The sequence below is a fragment of the Aythya ferina genome (genome assembly GCF_964211825.1).
Source record: "Aythya ferina genome assembly, chromosome: 2".
NCBI classification, from domain to species: Eukaryota; Metazoa; Chordata; class Aves; order Anseriformes; family Anatidae; genus Aythya; species Aythya ferina.
Window position 1 is genome coordinate 88596884 of NC_140297.1, and position 19091 is coordinate 88615974.

Genomic DNA, 19091 nt, shown 5'->3' on the forward strand with positions numbered 1-19091 from the left:
TTTCTAGGGTCTTTGGAACAGTGATTTTATTTTTCTTTGTGGTTTTAGAGACATAGTGTAAGCAGCCTGTGATGTCATTTGAGAACCTGAAGCAATACAGGAAGAAGCAAAAAGATACTAATCATACAAAAACATGACAAGCCATCTAGAAGAGCACATGGATATGGATTTGGATTTTGTATTAAGTATTATGTAGCTACAGCTGAGGTAATTTATAATTTTGTAGTTATCAGGTAATGACTTACTGTGTATGTAGAAATAGTGAGGCATGGCCTTCGTCTTTAATGATTCCTAGACCTGTCCTGTTCAGTAAGGTAGATCCCTTCAGATATTTCTTTTTATCTCCTGAAGCTTATTGGAGTCAGTGAAGGGGATGTTTTGCCTTAAGACACCTAGAAAAGGGAATTGGGAGCATGCATAGTTTCTTGCTTGATGCAAAAATCTAGAGACTTTCCCAGCCTGCGTGTGGAAAAAGCTGATGAGGAAATCCCTGCCTGACCATTCAGTCCTGCCTGCACACCTCGGTGCAATCTGGCAGGAAGATACGTGGGGCAAGGGACTGCTGGAGAGAGTGCACATGATTCAGGACTGGCCAAATGCTTGTGCTTAGGAGCTGCAGACAGATTGAGCACCGTCATGCACAGTAAAAGCGTCATGGAAAGAGAGGGTGCTTTTGCCCTAGAGGGTACTGCAGAGCATGCGTGCAGGGCATGGGATGGGATACCAATCCCATGGTAGGGGAAAACAGTCTACAACTGTGATGTGAGTAGAGTAAAAGGAATTTCTGTGAACTCAACCATCAGGAAACTAAAAGCAAGTTATATTAAATGTGGCTAAAAGTGGATACGGTAGACATTGGCATTACTCAGATTGAAGCTGGTATGACTGTATGGTGTGCTGACACAGTCTTGAATCTGTGAACTCTACACTCTGTGCATTTTATTTTAAAAGTTGGATATTTATTTTCTTTCTCTCTCTCTCTCTTTTTTTTTTTTTTTTTTTTTTCCCAACAGTTTTATTGTTTATTGCTTTCCCACAACATTTTATTTATGTATTTTGGACAACTAATCTATATCCTCTGTTTTCTGCCATTCCTATTAGGTGAACTTTTTTCAGGATTTGAAACCCCAGCTCTAGTCTGCAGATAAGCTAATAATAAGAAAAGGATACCTGCGCAGACTATTGGCATCATGGAATGACTCAGACCTCGCATTCTTGGGCTCAGCTGTGGTCACAGCCTTTCTAGGAAAGATGCTAACTTAAGTTGCTTCCCAAAATCGTGGAGTTACATCGCTCAAACTTATCTGAGAACAGTATAAGAGAAGACAATGTAATTATCCAGGGAAAATATTAGATTATTCCTTAAGAGCACATCATATAATATGACTGAAAAAAAAATTGGGCAGTCTTTACCAGCTTGCAAATCAAATCTATATACCAACAAAGTATTAGCTTATTGACGTAAATGTATCTTCATTGCACTGAAGCGAGTAATCTCACTCAACGTGCTGGTCAGGGTGACCCAGCTACAGCCCTTCCTTACTGTAAGGATATTGCTCTTTGTTTGTCAAGCCAAGGAGAACCTGAAATTGTCAGAGCAGCATTTCAGAAAAGAGACTCACAGCCTCCCAGATGCTGGTGCCACAAACACTCCCTCCAACATTACCTCTTTCTGTAATGAGAAAATGTTGTGCTATGCTTAAAAATATCCTCTCAATTTTCTTGGAAGAGAAGTAGAGCTTTTGGACCACTCAGCCCAGTAGGTTTGGTAGAAAAAGAAATTCCATGAGCCTTCTGTGTAAATAGCTTTCCATGGGTCTGGGAACAAATCATTTAGAAGTGATGTCAAATCACAGCACTTTATTTTGGTATGACACTTTTCCGGTCATTTGGGTATAGATAGGCTATGCTTTTGTAAAGCAGGGTAGGACTGGCAATACAGCAGAAGGGATGTTGCATGTATTGTCTTGTGCAATAATGAGGAATACAGAAAACTCATTGCATAAGCTATTGACATGGCATGTTCCCGATTTTCCTCATGCAGCACACTGCATACACAACAACACGTGGCTCCACCATTTAAACTCGCCTCTGCCCCTCCCATGTATTGTAGCCCAGACTGCCTCTGAGCAGCAACTGCTTGCACTGTAAATAGTGGCAGTGAGGAACTGCACTTCTTTGAAATACTGACTCTTAGGATAGGCCTGTGCTTCTAAATGCTGAAGTAACTCAAAAAAATTAGTCCCTGCAGTGACCAAAAGCCCTTAGAAAACAATTCTCCAGTGAGCTATGTCTGCACTGAATATTCAATACCAGGGTTTCTATTTCAAGAAGGCTATTTCTATTTCCATATATATAATATAGCCAAGCTATAATCAGAAGAATTATATCCACCCACAGTCCTGTCTATAAATATTAAATACTGCATGAGATAAGCTTTATTAACAACGTCTGCAACTATGTTTTAGCTCACAGACTGGTTTGAAATTTCTACTACTTTTAAATAGATGTTTCACTGCAGTCTTTCACTGAAATTTGGAAAGTTTCTCATTTCACACTTGCATCACCCAGTGGACCTTTCATGCCAGGCAATTAATCCTGATTGATAGCAACATAAAGTGAAAACAGGTTTTGGTTCTGTATTTAAATCAAAACTAACATGCTACAGAGAGAGACATACACGTATGAACTTACCCCAAACCAGAAAAGTATCACTCTTGGTTTGCTGGTATTTTTGTTAAGTTACTCAACTTGTGATTGCTTTAATTGAACAACACCTTAGAGCACACAAAGATACATACACATGGAAGCTCACCAGTATTATGCTGAATTTATATTCTTTGATACTTTAGAAAAAAGATAGGACCCTTTAACATATTATCTCTAGAATCCTTTATCTACACTGAACATAGACTTGAATAGCTGCCTGCTGTTAAATCACTACATGTGCCCCCAAAAGCCTACTATGCATTCTTCCCCTAAATGTAGACCTCTTGAACGTGGTGAAATCACTGAATTATATCAACATGAGAATCAGATCCCTTAAGGATGGAGCTTCAATGGATGCTATTGTCAGGAAAGCACCTGAAGAAGGCAGGTGAATTCTGAAGACTGGTATACATAAGACCTTATACACAATTCATACCCAGGTTACAAATATAAGGAGGTAAGCAACAAAGAAACTTACCTTGAGGAATTCTCACTGAGCATATTTGGATTGCCATCATGTGCAATACATTTTTCCCAGTCACCACCATGCCACGGCACATTTACCAGTGCAGAGGCTGGTTTCCCCACCACCCTCCCTTCTGAGGCCAGCAAAGATTTCTTGACTCTCCTTTCAAATATTTCTGAGGCTTTACATCTCGTCACAAGACAGTAATACCTTTTTCTCTTTCTGATAACGTACCTTGAGACCAATCCTGCTATTTATCTTTATTTCCAGAAGATATGGGTTAGCTGGGTATGGCAAAGGAAAAAGAAAGGAGGTCTTCCAAAGATGTCGTACTAATCCAGGAGAAGCTGGGCTGAGATGATGCACACAGCTGGCTCACCACAGTGCCATTGGACAGCCGCAGTCACAAGACAAGGTAATGTTTTTCTCTTTAGAAAGGGCTGTGGTCACCTTCCTCACCCTGCTCCTGCAGTCAACATATAATTAGAAACAAGAACAACTCTCTTTGAATTAACAAGGAAGAGATTGGATGAACTGGTCAGCAAAGAGGGGTGGATGAAACATGGGTTATCAAGAGAACATCACTGGCTTGATTCAAAGCCTAGAGATATTAATGAGGTTTTCTACTGGCTCCAACTGGTTTTCCCAAATTTTTCACATAACTTGCAAACATAGGCAGTAATGACTGGGCTTTTTGCACAACCTTTCTTCTATCATTTCTTCCCTTCTTCCTCCTTAATGTGAAGTTAAGCATGTCTTAATCATACCTCTAGTCCCTTGTATTGGTGCACCCACAAATAGTCTGTAACTACATCAACTTTTACAGGAGCCTACTGTTTAATGGCCCCTAAGGGCCAACATAAAGGAAAAGTCTTTAATATACTTTAAATACCCTGTACCTTACATTAGGTGACTGACTAACCTTTGGTAACTTTTTATTTCTCTGTCTTCTCCTAGTGTCAGCTCTCCTCACACTCAATCTCAGCACAGGGGAGGGGTATAAGTTATGACATAATTAACCTGAAACAACACTCCCTTTCTTTAGGTGAGTCATCTGCAGTTATCCAGAAAATGTGCGGTATGAAAATTACCTCCGGTTCAGGGTATTGAGAATACAAAGTAGCCACTTAGAGTTACTTTGGAAAAATAAATATGGAACACTTCTAATTTATAAATAAAGAAAACTAATTTCCTACCATTCACGGTAAGTGGCTAGAATAACCAGATTACACAGCCCCCCGTGCATTCCCAGCCAGGCCTGTGAGCAGGGTGGTACACTGGTGTGTTGCTTGAGGGACAGCCCAGAAAGCAAACGGTGATGCACAGACCTGGGCCTGACTTCCCCTTTGCCCTGTGGCTCTTTTTCCAAGAGCATTGCCTGCAGCAGCCGGTGTCTGGCATGGCGCTCATTGCCCAGCCTGCTGGCACGATGGTGCTTTCCGCAAGAGCAGGCAGCAAGCCAAAGCCCCACCTCGTCTCCACCTTCTCCTCTCTCAGCAGAGAGGGACAAAAGTGAAAAACAATAGTCCTGCAGGGGCTGAGGTTTCCACACAGTGCACGTATGACAGAAGTGCCTTACTAGCCACCTAGGGTCTAGAATAGAGACGCCGATCTTTATGAAATAAACATCCATCCATAGTAATTTAAAGGAAGATATTGGTTTAATTTTTATACTGATTCATAACCTGGTGAATTATTAAAGAAACCCACTGATTTATTTACTTTTTAAAAAATTTCCTTTTAACAGAACATGACAAATGAGAGTGTAAATCCTCCTGAAACATGTTAGATTAATACCTGTCATAATGATGGAAGTGCTTTCACAGCGCTAGTTGGTGTTTTAAAACTAGTTGTCACAAAAGTCACACTGCCTTCAATGAGCACAAATGAACCAAAACGTGCAGATCTTTGCAAACTTTCAGTCAAACTGCATTTTGAAAACTGTCTACTGTTTCTTTGAACTTCCAAGGGGAAATGAAAAACGAGAGTATGACATTTCCATTGTTCATATCTCATTTGCTTATGACATGCCATACAGTTCCAGGATTTATGCAGTAGGAGTTGCTTAAGTGAGACGCTGTACATATGCACAGCCAGTAACGAGCTGTGAGCCATGCAGCAACCTTTGTAGCCCAAGGCATGGCTTCCGTGGAGATTTCTTGGGGTGTTTGGTGCAAGCAGCACCCTGCTTGTCCTCATTAGTGTACACACAGGAGATAGTCATCCTGCAGAGGGGATGGGGATCTTTGAGACAGGGAAGGCATGTTTGCGTGAAATCACTGGCAGCAATTTTGCATGCAGCTGCTTCCTGGAAGTGGTGACTTTTAAAGCAGGGATTTAGCACTCTCAAAGTGGTCCTGCCCTGCTGTAGGAGTGAGCAAGCTCCCACTCGTAAACACTTGTGTGCCACCATAGCCTGGCACAACAATTTTCTTCTTTTGCAAGGAGGTGTGAGCTGGAGCTGGGTTCCCATGGCAGGCAGTCTCGAGGGAACTGGAGCCATCCTCACTGCAGGTGAGAATGCAGCACTGCAGGTGAGAATGCTGAGAAGCAGCAGTGGCTTCTTCTCAGGTGCACGCCCTGATCCTTCTCCATCAGAAACCCTGCTGCACAGACGTAAGCACAGCACGTCTGGGGTGCAGAGAGTGCTTTGCTTGCCTGCTGCATCGCTTCCAACCTGCAGAGCTCCCAGACACTGTAATGCACCAGAGTGGTGTGCCTCTATGTTATTGCTATACATGCTTTTCTTCTTGTTGCACGCCAGCCGTTATAGCAAAAACATAGGGATTTTCCAAACTGAAGGCTTTCCTGCACTTCCCTACAGCTACCACAGCTCTGAAACCCTTCTTTATCAGGTTGCCCAATCCTAGCTGAATCACTGCCAAGCTGCCAGCCTATGTTATGATCAGCCTCCAGTGCATGGGTGTCCCAGAGCAGGTACAGATTACCCATTCCCTATTAGTCTCAGACCATAGCAAAATAAGTGGACAGCTTGTCTCATGCAACTGAAGCTGTAGCATTTTTAATCACTTGAAAAAGAGTGACATTCGCAAGAGCGCCATTGCAAATTTAGTTTCAGTAGAGTTTCATATTTCATGAGTTTCTATTTTTTTCAGTTTAGCAGATTACATGTGGTTCATTTATGCATTACAGTTGCATCTACGAGCTTGTCTAATACAGATGTTGAAAATTACATTTGTTACCCTACAGCTTTATGAGTACCTCATTCCTTCCCAAAAAGTAAAGGCTAATAATGGCTATGCCTGGAATTTCTAAATGGATTGAATATAGACTGTAAATTAAAAAAATATATCTTTATGCACATATATATGATTTTACAATTCTATAATTTTTGTTTTGTTTTGTTGTTTTTTGGTTGGTTGTGGCTTCTTCAGTGCCCAAGTGAGTGTAAGTGCATATTTGGTTATCTATGTTAGTGTACCCAATTTAGATCATTGCATGTATTGTTAGCACTCTGAGGACATCTGAGGTCAACTCATAACTGAACCCCAAGATTCTGAACTGTTATGCCTAAACGGAGTTTTTTCAAGGGAAAGAGCATACAGTCCTTCAGCTGAGTCAAGAAATTAGATAGGAACTTTCCCTTTGTTTGAATTGGAAGCACAAAATGAAACCAGAGGTTTTGCAGTGCTCTGGTAAGCAAGGACAAAACAGGCTGTGGAAAACCCAGGGAAGGAAATGTCAATTACTATGCTATCTTCAACAGTCTTGTGACAATGCGTAACAAGAAAACAGCCAAGGGAAGTCCTCCTAACATTTAAATTATTGGGTTAAGGCTTGTAAAGGAACAGAGATTGAGAAAGGGAAGAAAGGGATCAGCAGAAAAACAAAACAAAAACAAATTTTCCCCAAGGTCTTATTGCAAAATTAGTCTATAAAATGTTTGTATCCAGCACCCCTACTGGGAGGCCTCTGTCACTGGGCCCTGGGGACACGGGGCCAAGAGTCCCCACGTGCAGCTCTGGCAGAAGTGTAAACTTCATTTCTGAGATGGCAAGGTGAGCTGGGTATCTCTGCCTCCTGGAAAAGAGAACAAGCTGGTTTTATTTTAATTATGATTGGCAATCCCCAGCTATGTTCTAAGGAAAGCCAAACAGTTCTAACTTTTTACTGCAACTGGGAACCAAACGTGTGGGCATGAAGAGGGTGCTCCAGGGAGGTGGGTGATGAAAGATCCTGCTAACACAATGGTAAAAGCAAGGCTGCAGCAGGGTGCTGAAAGGATGCCATGGGTAGCTTTCTTACTGGAACTTCCAGTTTCAATGGCAGAGTGATTGAAAAGTGAGCAAAAGGATTTTGAATTCCTGAGCTCATGGCTGCTTTGAGAAGCTGAAGCAGGGGCTGCCAAGCACCTAGACAGCAAGGCTTAATTCAGTCCCTTTGAATCCTGAACTTGATGTCTCAGCCCCAAAATGAAAGAGATCCCCCACACACCTTGAACCCTGAGGGGAGGGAAGCCCCAGCAGAGAAGTGCTCTTTTGCCATTCAGTGGGGCAAGGGGGAGGTGAACAGAGAGCACCAACCGACATGCCCTAAACAGTTTTTGTTGTACACTGTGTTACAAGGCTTGAGAGACATTGCTGAGAAATGGAGTTGCAAACTAGAGAAAAGTTTGCAGCTATAATAACAGTATTTATTGTTTCATAATTTGCTTGTAGCTGTGTGAAATGTATCTGGGTAAACGGCTGTCCTCATCCAAGGCAAGGACAGCCTCTGGCAGCCTGAGCAAGGTTAGCAGTTCTGCTCAGCAAGCAGGGAGGTCATGAGGTTTTGTGTTACAGACCATACAAACTTAGGAGGCAGAAAGCACAATTTCCACCTCTTCTTGAAGGTCTTTCCCCTGTTCCCCATTCGATTCAGTTCAACTACTGGCTATCTTAGGACAGGAGCAGCTGGTAGAGGCCCAGGGGCCAGGGAGGGCCGGAAGCAGAGCCAGCAGGGAGGTGAGCAGCTGAAAGGGAGTTTCATTGCTTGAAACTGATGTTTATCACCCAGCAAAACTCAGCGTTCACAGTTGATGGGGAAAGGAACAGCCTAGAAATTGATTCCATACAGGAAAAGACTGTGAGCTGTTGCAGCTGAAGAATAGCTATATATATTAGCTATATATATATTATATATATATTGCTATAGCAATCAGTTACTGTTACTCTGCTTATCTACCCAGTCAGATCGGTGGGTTTTTGTTCCCCCTTCTCAAAGAAAACAAACAAACAAAAACCCTCAAGCAAACCACAAAGTAAAAGCTTTGTTAGCTATTTGATTCATATCTGCCATTGGGAAAAATTACCTAATTCAGCGCAATTTTCCCAGTTGCCCAGGTGTGGCCTAAATCACTGCTTCAGGGGCAACTCCCTTAGATTTGAACTCAGACCCTGCTATGGCCAGTCGCGTCCTGGCAGGAGGGTTGCATCTGAACAACACGAGCAGTGTTTCAACTAAATGACTGCATTTCTTTTTCTAGAGGATCCCTGCTACCACTGGTTGTAGGACGGAGGCTAGTCTGAGGATACACTGACTGCATAGTCTATCTCATTAGTTGGGAAAGGAAGCAAACACAGAGATTCTAGGGGGAAAAAAGGGCAATGTTGTATTAAAGTAATTAAATGCCATCCCAGGCTCCAACAGACTACTTGGCTCTGAGCAATTATGAATAATGCTGGGTACACGGGATGAAACTTAATTTAGGCTGCAGTTTCATAGTCACTTCAAGCTAATCTAAGTTGGCACCATATAAAAGAAACAGTCTCGCCTGTCTGCCTCGCCTGTCCCCAGCAACACTGCTCCCTCTTTTTTTTTTTATTATTATTTTTTATTATTTTTTCCTGCTGCTACTCCATTCCCTCTTCCCCCCACCCCCTGGACACACAGAGCAGTTTTATCTGTCTCAGTATGGCATGAAGTGGGACAGGAGGCATGCCTGCGCGGGGCAGACAAAGCTGATCCCTGCTCTACTCAAGCACACTTAGAGCCATACTGCTCCAGGTTAGAGCTGTCCTGTTAGTAACATAAAAAGAAATAAACAAACAAAACCAACTGAACCAGAAACAACAGAGAAGGATTTTGGTTTCCTGATCTGGTTTGGGGTGGGCAGGTGCTGCAGCGACGATTTCGAGCACTAGTGGAAGTGTGGCCAAACGCCCCAAGTATGGTAAAACTGTGGAGCAGCTGAAGCACCAGGACTTGAAACTCCATGCAATCAGCACTAATTCTGCCATTTGCTAGCTTAATGTTGCTTTATGTTATTGTTGTGTAACATACTCACTTCTAGAGGTCACAGCCCATCAGCCCTCATCCACTCATCAACTGTCAAAGTACAGACAAGCAAAACCCTACCTATTTTAGCTGGGGTTAGGAGGTTTTCTTTCTCGCATTAAAAAAAAAAAAAAAAAAAAAAAAAAGATGTTTGGCATGTTAGGATATTGACACCCTTCCACCACTGTGGAAGGGGAGTTTATCTTTGGATACTATGATGGGACATTGACCTCAATCAATGTTTTGGAGTCATTGATCCCATGTCAGGAAGCCCAAGCTGAACTCAGCAAACACAAACAAAGTATGTGCCCACAAGTGTAAAACTTAATCTACCTTTTCTGCATTTTATATTTATTTTCATGGGAGAAATCTCAGTGTCACAACTGAACATCCATGCTTGTTTTTAGGTAAACACACAAGACAAAATACGACCGAAGTGCAGTAGCATTATTTAAGATACCTAAACTACAAATAAAGGATGAGTAATCAAAAAGCCCCCATGATAATTTCTGAGGTCACATGCTCATTTTGCAGGAGGTAGGCTTTCTAGTGCTCTGGAAAAGTAAAGCAACTGTAAGGCAAGTGTTATTTGGGTGTAAATTTTAGTAAGATCTGTTCTTTACTGCCAGAGATATGCAAAGGAGTTCCACATAAACCAGCACTGTTTACAGATATCTTCTCAGTAGTGGCACTCCATTGTTAAACATTAATTCTTAGGAATGTGTATGTTGTGCAACCTTTTTACATGCTACCTGGATCTGTTAGCAATTTGTAAGGACACTTTTGGTAATTTAGGATTAAAGAATAGGTTTGGAAAAGTTTCCTACACGAAATATAGGAATGCACACATTAAAGAGTAATTTTTTTTTTTTTTTTTTTTCCTGGAAGTAGAGGTTCCCAGAAGTCTGTGTAACAAGCATTTAACTATTATGCTATCATTAAAGAAGGGGAGTAAAAATGACATCGACAACTTGTCTCCTCTGGTATATTTGCATTCTGCCAATGGAAGTGAATAGGCATACAAGAGGTAAAAGCAAGCTGGCAAAAAGACTAGGGAAATAATGTAAAATTATTTCATTTCTAGGGAGGCAAGCAAGCAAGAATACTATTTTTAATGTAAGTTTCCTGTTGAAAGTGTCATAGGTGAGAGGTCTCTGCTCCTCCTGTTGGTGGAGAGGAAGAAAAAATTCTCCACAGGGAATTAAATAGAGTGAACACCCACATTTGACAGCATCTCTCAGAGAGTGTGCAGCAATAGTTGTGTGTGAGCTGAGTTTTCTTTGTCTTTTTGGAGAAGAGAAAGTGAATCACAAACCCCCAGAGAGATTCCAGAAAAAAAAAAAAGAAAAAAAAAAAAAAGGAAAGAAAAGGAAAAAAAAAAAAAGGAAAGAAAATGAGTTCTTGCCAGCAGGCAACCTTGCCTGACCTACAGTTGTGACTTCAGGGGGATTCATGGACAAATGCACCTCACTGTCCAAACCCCACACAGAGGTGTTTGCTTGCTTGTTTGTGCTTTTTTTTTTTTTTTTTTTTTTGGGGGGGGGGGGGCGGGGGGAGGTGGATTTTATGGTTTAGACAAAGTCTGTTACTTCACAGCACTTTGACTACTGGCTGTGAAGGGAGCCCACCAGGCTGGGGGTGGGATGGCAGTGGTGTCACGTCATCTAACAATGGAGAGGACTTCATTTCATTGTTTTACATGGTGTTCTGCTTTTTGCTTACCACAGGTTGATGTCCATGGAGAAAAATGTCCAAAGTGCAGATTCCTTGGCTGTTTATTAGTGTTATCCTGGATTGATCTGCTCGGTATCTGGAGGTTTCTAGGACAGACAGCCAGTAGTTTATATGTCAAGAAGCATCACATCTGACATCAGTCCTTCCCTGTGAAAGGTTTGTTTTGGTGATTAGCTGAGATATTGGAGATTCACTTAAATCTTGTCTGTGGGAAAGCACATCGCTGACCATGAGAAAAGCACACACACATTGCATAAATGGCAACATGTGTTAAAATGCTTGTGTAAGGAGATTAGGACTGACCCTAGCAGGCAGAGAGAGCTAGAGTATGCACTTACAGCAAGTGTCTCATTCAGTGAAGCACAACGCATGCTGCAGAAAGTTCAATGCGGTGTCCAGGTGTCAGAGCTGGTCCATATTTTTAGACTCTACAACCTCAGAGTTCGGCTATAAAACTGTGCAATTTCCTTAGCAGTCTTGAAAGCCTGAAAGCCTGATTCTTGTTGGGGACATTTTTCAAAATGCCCACGGTAGGAAGAAATTGCCCACCTATATCTGAAGCCAAGAAAAATTCCTACAGGAGCTGTCATGACTCAAGAAGAAACGTGCTCTGCCAAACTGGAACAACTTCTAAGGGAGCAGGGCTTATGATCAATCCATTACATAAACCTCAGATAAGGGAGTGGCAAGAAATTTTCCTGCCACCAACCAAGAAAAACAGTTAAGGGAAAACAAAGCAGCCACTGCATCTGCTCTTAACAATCCACTCCATCTCAGTAGCACAAGGGCCCCAGAGGGCCTGGTGGTAAATACAGAAGAAATCGAAACCAGAGATTAAGCTGCTGTGCTGAGCCATAATGTCATTTCTTCTAACATTTCCAGGCACAGACAGCAGCTGCTGTTAAGTAGATAGCCTTAGGAAATAGCTTCTTAGTGCAAGAAAGCAGGAGAAAAGTCATTTTCTTTCCTCACATTCTTTTTGCAGTATTTGTTGCTGAAGTTACAAAACTGCTATGAAATGTAAGAATAAAAGACACTCTTGTGTAGTAAGAACAAATGAGAGAAGTTAAGCACCGTATCTTGATCCCAAACAAGGTCCTGCATAGGTTTGTATTAACTGATGGTGTCTTTGTGCATCAAAACACCACAGACACATGGAAAACACTATTGTTTCACAGAGGTAAAGCCTTTCAGCAGAGGTGTCAATAGAAAATTAATGTGAAACAAAATTTGAAGCTATGTTTCATACTAAATCTGTCATAATTCAGTACTTTGTTACATGTTGACATTAATGTCCAGAACCCCTGCAACAGCTGTTCTATGTACTGTGCAAGATAATACTGTCAAAATCTAGGGGGGAGAAGAAAACAGTGAAATGGATATTTATTCAGTGGCTGCAGCGAGATAAAGATTTTTATTTCACCGTCCTAGTTCATCCTGAGGGAAGGGAAATTTTTTGTGCAAACAAAACATAAAAATGTTCGACAGGTTGAATGAGAAGTCTTAATAATATGTGAAACATTTATCCATGGACAAAATATATGCACATCAGAAATGAACTCCAAGCTCTTTCTCCTAATATTGTGGTACTTTTTCATCATGTAAGAAGACACGTCTTTCCCATTGTTTATAACCATCACTTAAGGGTTCAGATATGACACTTAAAAAATGCAAAACATACTGAAACCTCCTCATAATTTTCAGTTAGCTACAGAATACCTTAAAAAACAAATTCTTTAATAGCTGTGGAGAGGAACTGCAGTTAAGTTACAGTAGAAGAGTGTAAGTCTCTCACATGTCCTAGAAATAATTAATCTGGCAATGTCTTTATTCTGTCTTTGCATTTCCCTTACAGCCCAGTTCAGGCCAGGACAACAGGCAGGGCTTAGACTGAGCAGACTCAGTCTAAGAGGACTGAGAGGACTCTTAGACTGAGAGAACTCTTGCAGAGGAGTTCTCCAGCTAAGGTGCCCTAAGTCAGACATGAACCAAAAAAAAATCAAAAAACAAAACCCAAACCAAACCAAAAAAAAAACAACAACCAACCTACCAGAAAAAAAAACACACCACCACAACCAAAGACCTAAGCAAATAAACAAAGAAAAAAATCCAAAACAGAGTTAAACAATAAAAAAGTAAAATTTTGTAAGAACAACCAGATTAGCTCAGACTAAAGATCCACCTAGCCCACTGTCCTGCCTCTGCCAGAGGCCACCAGCAGTGAGCAGCTGGGGAAGAAAGTAAGATTGGGGTAAAAGTAAATTGGTAATTTCAGGTGCCTCAGTAAATGTTCACCAGCATAAGTACATAAGTAAGCTAATGCTTAATTTGTGTTTAATTAAAGTCTACAGCTGTTATAGATGCCTTTTTTTTTTTTTTTTTTTTTTTTTTTTCCCTTAAAATAAAGGAATAAGGGAGAGAGGAGGAAGTTTAGCAACACCATAATTAACTACTTAGGGTAAATCCTCCCATCAGATTCATGAGACAGATTTCAGATAAGCAGCTCAAATGAAGGATTATCTTGCCAGCAATGCGGAAATGTTGATCAGCTTGATATTTCCATTCTGCAGACAAGAGTTCATGCTGGCTGTTCACTATTTTCTGCAAGGAAGTAAATCTCCACTAAGGTAGCAGGTCTGATCCAGAGGGGATTTTATTTTTAAAACCCTGGCATGTGACAATCTTGTACTTGTTGGTTTTCAGGCAGAAATGAGATCTGAATATAAATGATGCTCAGCTACCCCATTAGAGCAGGGTTACTAGGCAGACAGATGCCCTGGTGATATATGATGGATGGGATAGAACGTACTGCATATGTGCTAATATTGTCTTAATGCAAACATTAGCACTTGTGAGTATTACTGAGAATTCAAGCATTCTGGAAATATTAAGTTCAATTAAAATAATAAAAAATCTCCCGTGACTGATACAACTCTCTCAGCATATTCCTGGTCCCATTCAAAGACAAGTGGAACACACCTAGCCATTACCATTTAAATTTCAAGGGAAAATGTCCTTTACATCATCAGGAATCCACTGAAAAAATGTACATAAAAGTTAAAATGGAGCCTTTTGATATGGATAGCAGTGTTGCACACACCAGTCTTGGCTGCTGTCTGGGCAAATAATGTGACTGAACAAGGAAGATACTTCCATTCCCATTGGAAAGGAGGTACAACATCTTGTGGCATGTCATACCTAGCTCTTACCCTGCCTGCTTTTTACTGAGACATTTTCAGCCCAGAGGAGGGGCTGCTGTGTTGTAGTCACTTGCCATCAGCTAGGCAATATACTGCAGAATATTTTGGTATTTCTGACTGTTTTTCTTTGCAGCTATCCCTGATACGGACAATAACATTGGCATAGCAGGTAGCCTGTTAAAGGATCAAAACCATGGTCAATAGTCTGAAAACACTTTCCAGACAGCCTGCAAGAACCAGGTCTTCCAGGTGATAGACATGCACATCTGACATTGAACTCTGTCAGGAAGGTAATGCAAGCAAGTGCAAATAAGTTGTTCTGTGCAGCTGGGCCAGGACACTACAGACAGAAAGTACTGAAGGAAAGCTTTGATAAGAAGAGGGAACATTTGCAAACAAAACCTTCTTGCGCTTCAAGTTCGATTAATTCATTCACTGCAAACCAGTCATTACAAGGAAAAAAAAGCTAACAGTATCTGTGGGGCAGGCAAATGCAGGTGCCTTTTCTGCCAGAACCTATAAAGTCTTTACACAAACCCAAAGAGGGAGGGCTATCATTTTGTCACACTGACATCTCACAAATAACAGAAGTTTAACACAAATTTTCCTCTTGCTGCCAAGGTGGCAGTTGAGAATATGGGCTGGATGCTGTTTTTCTCATGTATCATCTGCATCAAGCTCTTTAATTTCCAGCAGCAAGACTGGATGGCTTTTGTCTCATTCGGAAGTGGTAGAGATGGCTTTAACAAAATCCTAATTTCATTGTCAGGAGCTAAAAGCAGTTTGCTGCATAGGGTTCAAGGATCTCTCTCTTTTCTTCCCTACTGAATAGAAATAAATAAATACACACTTCAGTTCTTTATCTTTTTAACAAGCAAGGGAAGATCCAGAAGCCTTTAGGAAACAAACAAACACAAACAAAAAACCCACAACCAAACACCAGATAATACAAGAGTTGCTATTACTGCACTCATAGAAGTAGTACCAGTCTCTTCAGATTTCATCTCTTGAATACAGACTGCATATTTGACCAGAGTAGGTACAAGAAATTCTGTATGTCCAGGGAAATGTTTTTCATTCCATTGTTTGACTTATGCAAATAGGTTAGACATTTTGCCCACAAGCAAAATATCATATTGCCTATCCTTACAAAAGAAAATGTATTGTAGTCATGCCCCACAGTGTCCCCCTGTGAAATTATTATTAGGAGTCCATATTGTTATTATTAGGGGTCCATAAGAGAAAGGTAGGCAACAGGATGTTTTAACTGGCATTTCTTCAAAGAGGAGGCTGTTCACTTAAAGTTCATCTCATTAGCTACACTTTTTTTGTGTGTTTTGCAGTGGTAGAATTAATCTGTTACAACAGAAAAAAAAAAGTGTTTTAAACTTGGAACCTAGCCCTGTCCCATCCTTAGTCATATGAAATCCCCCCAAAAAACCCCAAACAAAAATAATTTTTCCTGAATGCATGCCTAAGAAGATAAGCCTCACAGTGAGATTTCCAACCAGTATTCAGGAGACTTAGGTATCAAATTCCCACCAACTGAAAAAAAAAAACAAAAAAAACAACAAAACCCCTTTTCCCTCCAAGAGCATTGAGATAAGATCATGTGCAGACATCACATCACACTCAGCTCATGTCTGCGCATTTAGCTCTCAAGTGTTTGTATTGTTTCTGAAGATGTTCAGCCCTGGGCTCCCGGCATATGAGCTGAGTCTGACGGCTGCACTCTCTTGGAGATTTCCTTTTCTCACTCCAGAAATCGGCACTTCAGGTACCACGTCTGAGCCCAAGAACACCAATGGGGCAGCTCACCAATGAGTCACTAGGATGCCCACACTGCCCACACGAAATCATTTAAAGCCCTACAAAGCAAATCCAGCACTATCATCTTCAAACAGGCAGCTGCTGCCTGTCAGGAAGAAAAAGCTCCACGTGTTCAGAGAACAAGATACCTATCATATTTTTATTTTTTATTTTTAATTTTGCTAGCTCTGTCTTCGGAGATGTCCATTTCAAATGTCTCTGAAAACAGTATTGCATGACCAATATTGGTAAAAACAATCAAATGGCACAAAAAAAAAACATAAATAAATACAGTAGCTGTCTGTACTGTACACACAGAAACAATGATCACTTGTATGCTCCCAGGCATACAAGCACTTACTGAATGTGGAAGCCAAATGAACAGGTAAATTGTTGATCAGCCCTCCGGCAGCAGAGTCACTAGGTGGGATCATTTGCATTACCACCCTTAACCTCTTTATCAGTAATCACCTTGTTGATAACATGCACGCTCATAGGCGCCCAGCTTCCTTCACTGGAGGATAAGAAAAACAGTAACATCTCAAGCATCCTTTCATCTTTCCTCTTGCAGTGATGCATATGTAGCTGTTGAAAAGTGGAGGCAGCTGTGCACGAAAGGCTTGAGTCCCAAAGGCACCCTCTGGATATCGCCCTCACAATGCCACCAGGAGGTGGCCCTGCCTGCAGCAGTGGATTGCAGCCCTGTGACACAAAGGACAACAGCCTAAAAGGATTTTTGGGAAGCATGCAATGGCAGAATGGAGCCCAGGATATTGCTTTCAGGCAAGAGTTATTCCTTAAGAAAAATGCCTTGCTCACAGGAATAGTTCTCATTTAAGGTTCACTACAGCTATAAAATTCTGTTTTCATCTTTCTATGCTAACCACTACTCTTTCAGGCAGCCTGCAAGGCTCAGCTTTATAGTAGCAACAGCACTGGATATAATCCTGTTCTACCTCCGTTCCTCCTACAGATAGCCCTGAAGCTGTAACGAAAAAACAATTCTCTGAATGCTTATACATAAGGTAACATTTATAGCAGACACTGAAAACAGTTTCATACACTGTAGGCTGTAGCTTGCTTGAAATTTACTAGACTGTATGAGATACTTGCCAAAAGTCTTACTTTCCACAGCTACAAGTGTATGAGAGAGGAGGGAGAAGCAAAGAGGAGAGCAATGCTCTCAGTGACCTTGCCCTGTAAAATTGCTTGTGGCTTGGCCGTGACTGCAGAGTCCCTATTCAGCCACATTGGTGTTTACAGTAAATCTAGTTCAGGTTGTTCTTGCGAAATAATCTGTACTTCCCACAGAAAAAAAAAAAAAAAAAAAAAAAAAAAAAAGCAAGTACCTGTAAAGTAAAAGGGCTCTGCAAGCAAGTCTTATTTACTGCCAGGTAGCTGCTGGTTATCTCAGTTACTCAATAGCAGAAGAAGCTTTCACAGACCTAGATACTTGTTACGCACTCATTAATACTCTCAGCTCTTACTGAAATTAGTGGTATTATGGGATTGTTACCTTCAGGCATTTAACTTAGATAACCAGGTTCATCCTCTCTTGCTTTAGACATTGCCTCCCAGAGACAGAATTCAGTTCAGAGCACTCCCAGTTTCTTGATTTGGAGAGAAAGCTGAATCCCTCTTTCTTTCTATGTTAGGAATAAAGGGAACTGTCATTCTCATACATGAGCATGTGTACATTAGACAGGATGGAAATCTGTATCAGGATGTCCTTGTAGTTGATATAAAATAAACAGTAATAAATACAATTTAGTCCAGATAATACCAATGTAGAGAAGGAACACCAGAGAGAAGATTACTTACTTAGAAAGTAGTAAGTCTTCTCTAGTGTCCTTGTCCAGTCATATGTCATATGACCAGGAAGACAGTCAAAATAAGGTGCAAAATAAACAAAGGCCAAAGGGTTTTCTTAGGGCATAAAAAAGGGAGGAAAGTTCAAGGCTACAATAAAATCATTTTTAACCTCAGCTTCTCATCTTTCTATTCATTTCATTCCTTGCTGTTATACTGTAATTTTCTTTGGCAGAAGATATTATTTGTATTGCAAATAAAGTGGATTTATAGACATGAAAACCATATTTTAAAAGGCTTGAAAAGAATTGAAAACTTTTGTTAACACCAGTTTGCTGATGAGTTCTCCAAGTTCCAATGCAAGGATGTTTATCAGAAGTGATGGTATTAAAAAAAAAAATATATATATATCATAAGAAGAATATGTACCTCTCCACAAAGTGATTCAGTTACTACTGGATGTTAAGATCCACATAACATCAGACCTGTCCCTCTGGGTGCATATTCAAACAATATGGAAAATTAAACCTTTGTGCAGGAACTATTGAGAAAATAAACACATGGGGAAAAAAATAAAAATAAACTTAATTAGAACAGCTTTCTAATGCAAAGCCACTCAGATAGAGCTTCTATCCAAAAGACACTCACTAACAATATCCCAAATGCACATTTAGGGAAATGGCTCCAAAACCCAAACACCTTTCTGCTATTTCAAGCCATTTTTTTTGTGAAGTTTAAGTGCTATACAGATATCTATTGGACTTATTGTTACCCTCACAATGGAAGTGCACTGATTCTCAGCCTGCTGTCAGAACACAATACATAGAAGATGGACACCCATCCTGCAGATATCTGGATATCAGTACCTCAGTTTTAAGGGATGTGGGGTATATAATGTACATGCTACATGTTAACGCTGTTCAGATTTTAGCTAGTTAACATGAGATGAGATGGATGGTTCCAGTTGCTTATCATTCTGATGAACTGTGACACTTCAGATCAAAAGTTAAAGGACAAAAAGGAGCACTATTAACCAGCCCATTGCCTTGGACTCTAGTGGAGATGTAGGAAAGGTCGACTCTAGACCC

At 40.8% G+C, this 19091-nt stretch overlaps 2 long non-coding RNA genes across 2 annotated transcripts; one reads left to right on the top strand and one right to left on the bottom strand.

Annotated features, from left to right (window-relative positions):
- On the bottom strand, positions 1 to 7716 carry LOC311431645. The gene is made up of 4 exons (XR_014689559.1): positions 7631 to 7716; positions 3410 to 3641; positions 1171 to 1304; positions 1 to 392 (listed from the first exon to the last, which is right to left on the bottom strand). It is a non-coding gene; the product is annotated as an uncharacterized lncRNA (long non-coding RNA).
- On the top strand, positions 3476 to 18480 carry LOC311431646. The gene is made up of 3 exons (XR_014689560.1): positions 3476 to 3590; positions 11179 to 11341; positions 16766 to 18480. It is a non-coding gene; the product is annotated as an uncharacterized lncRNA (long non-coding RNA).
- Positions 18481 to 19091: the final 611 nt, after the last annotated feature.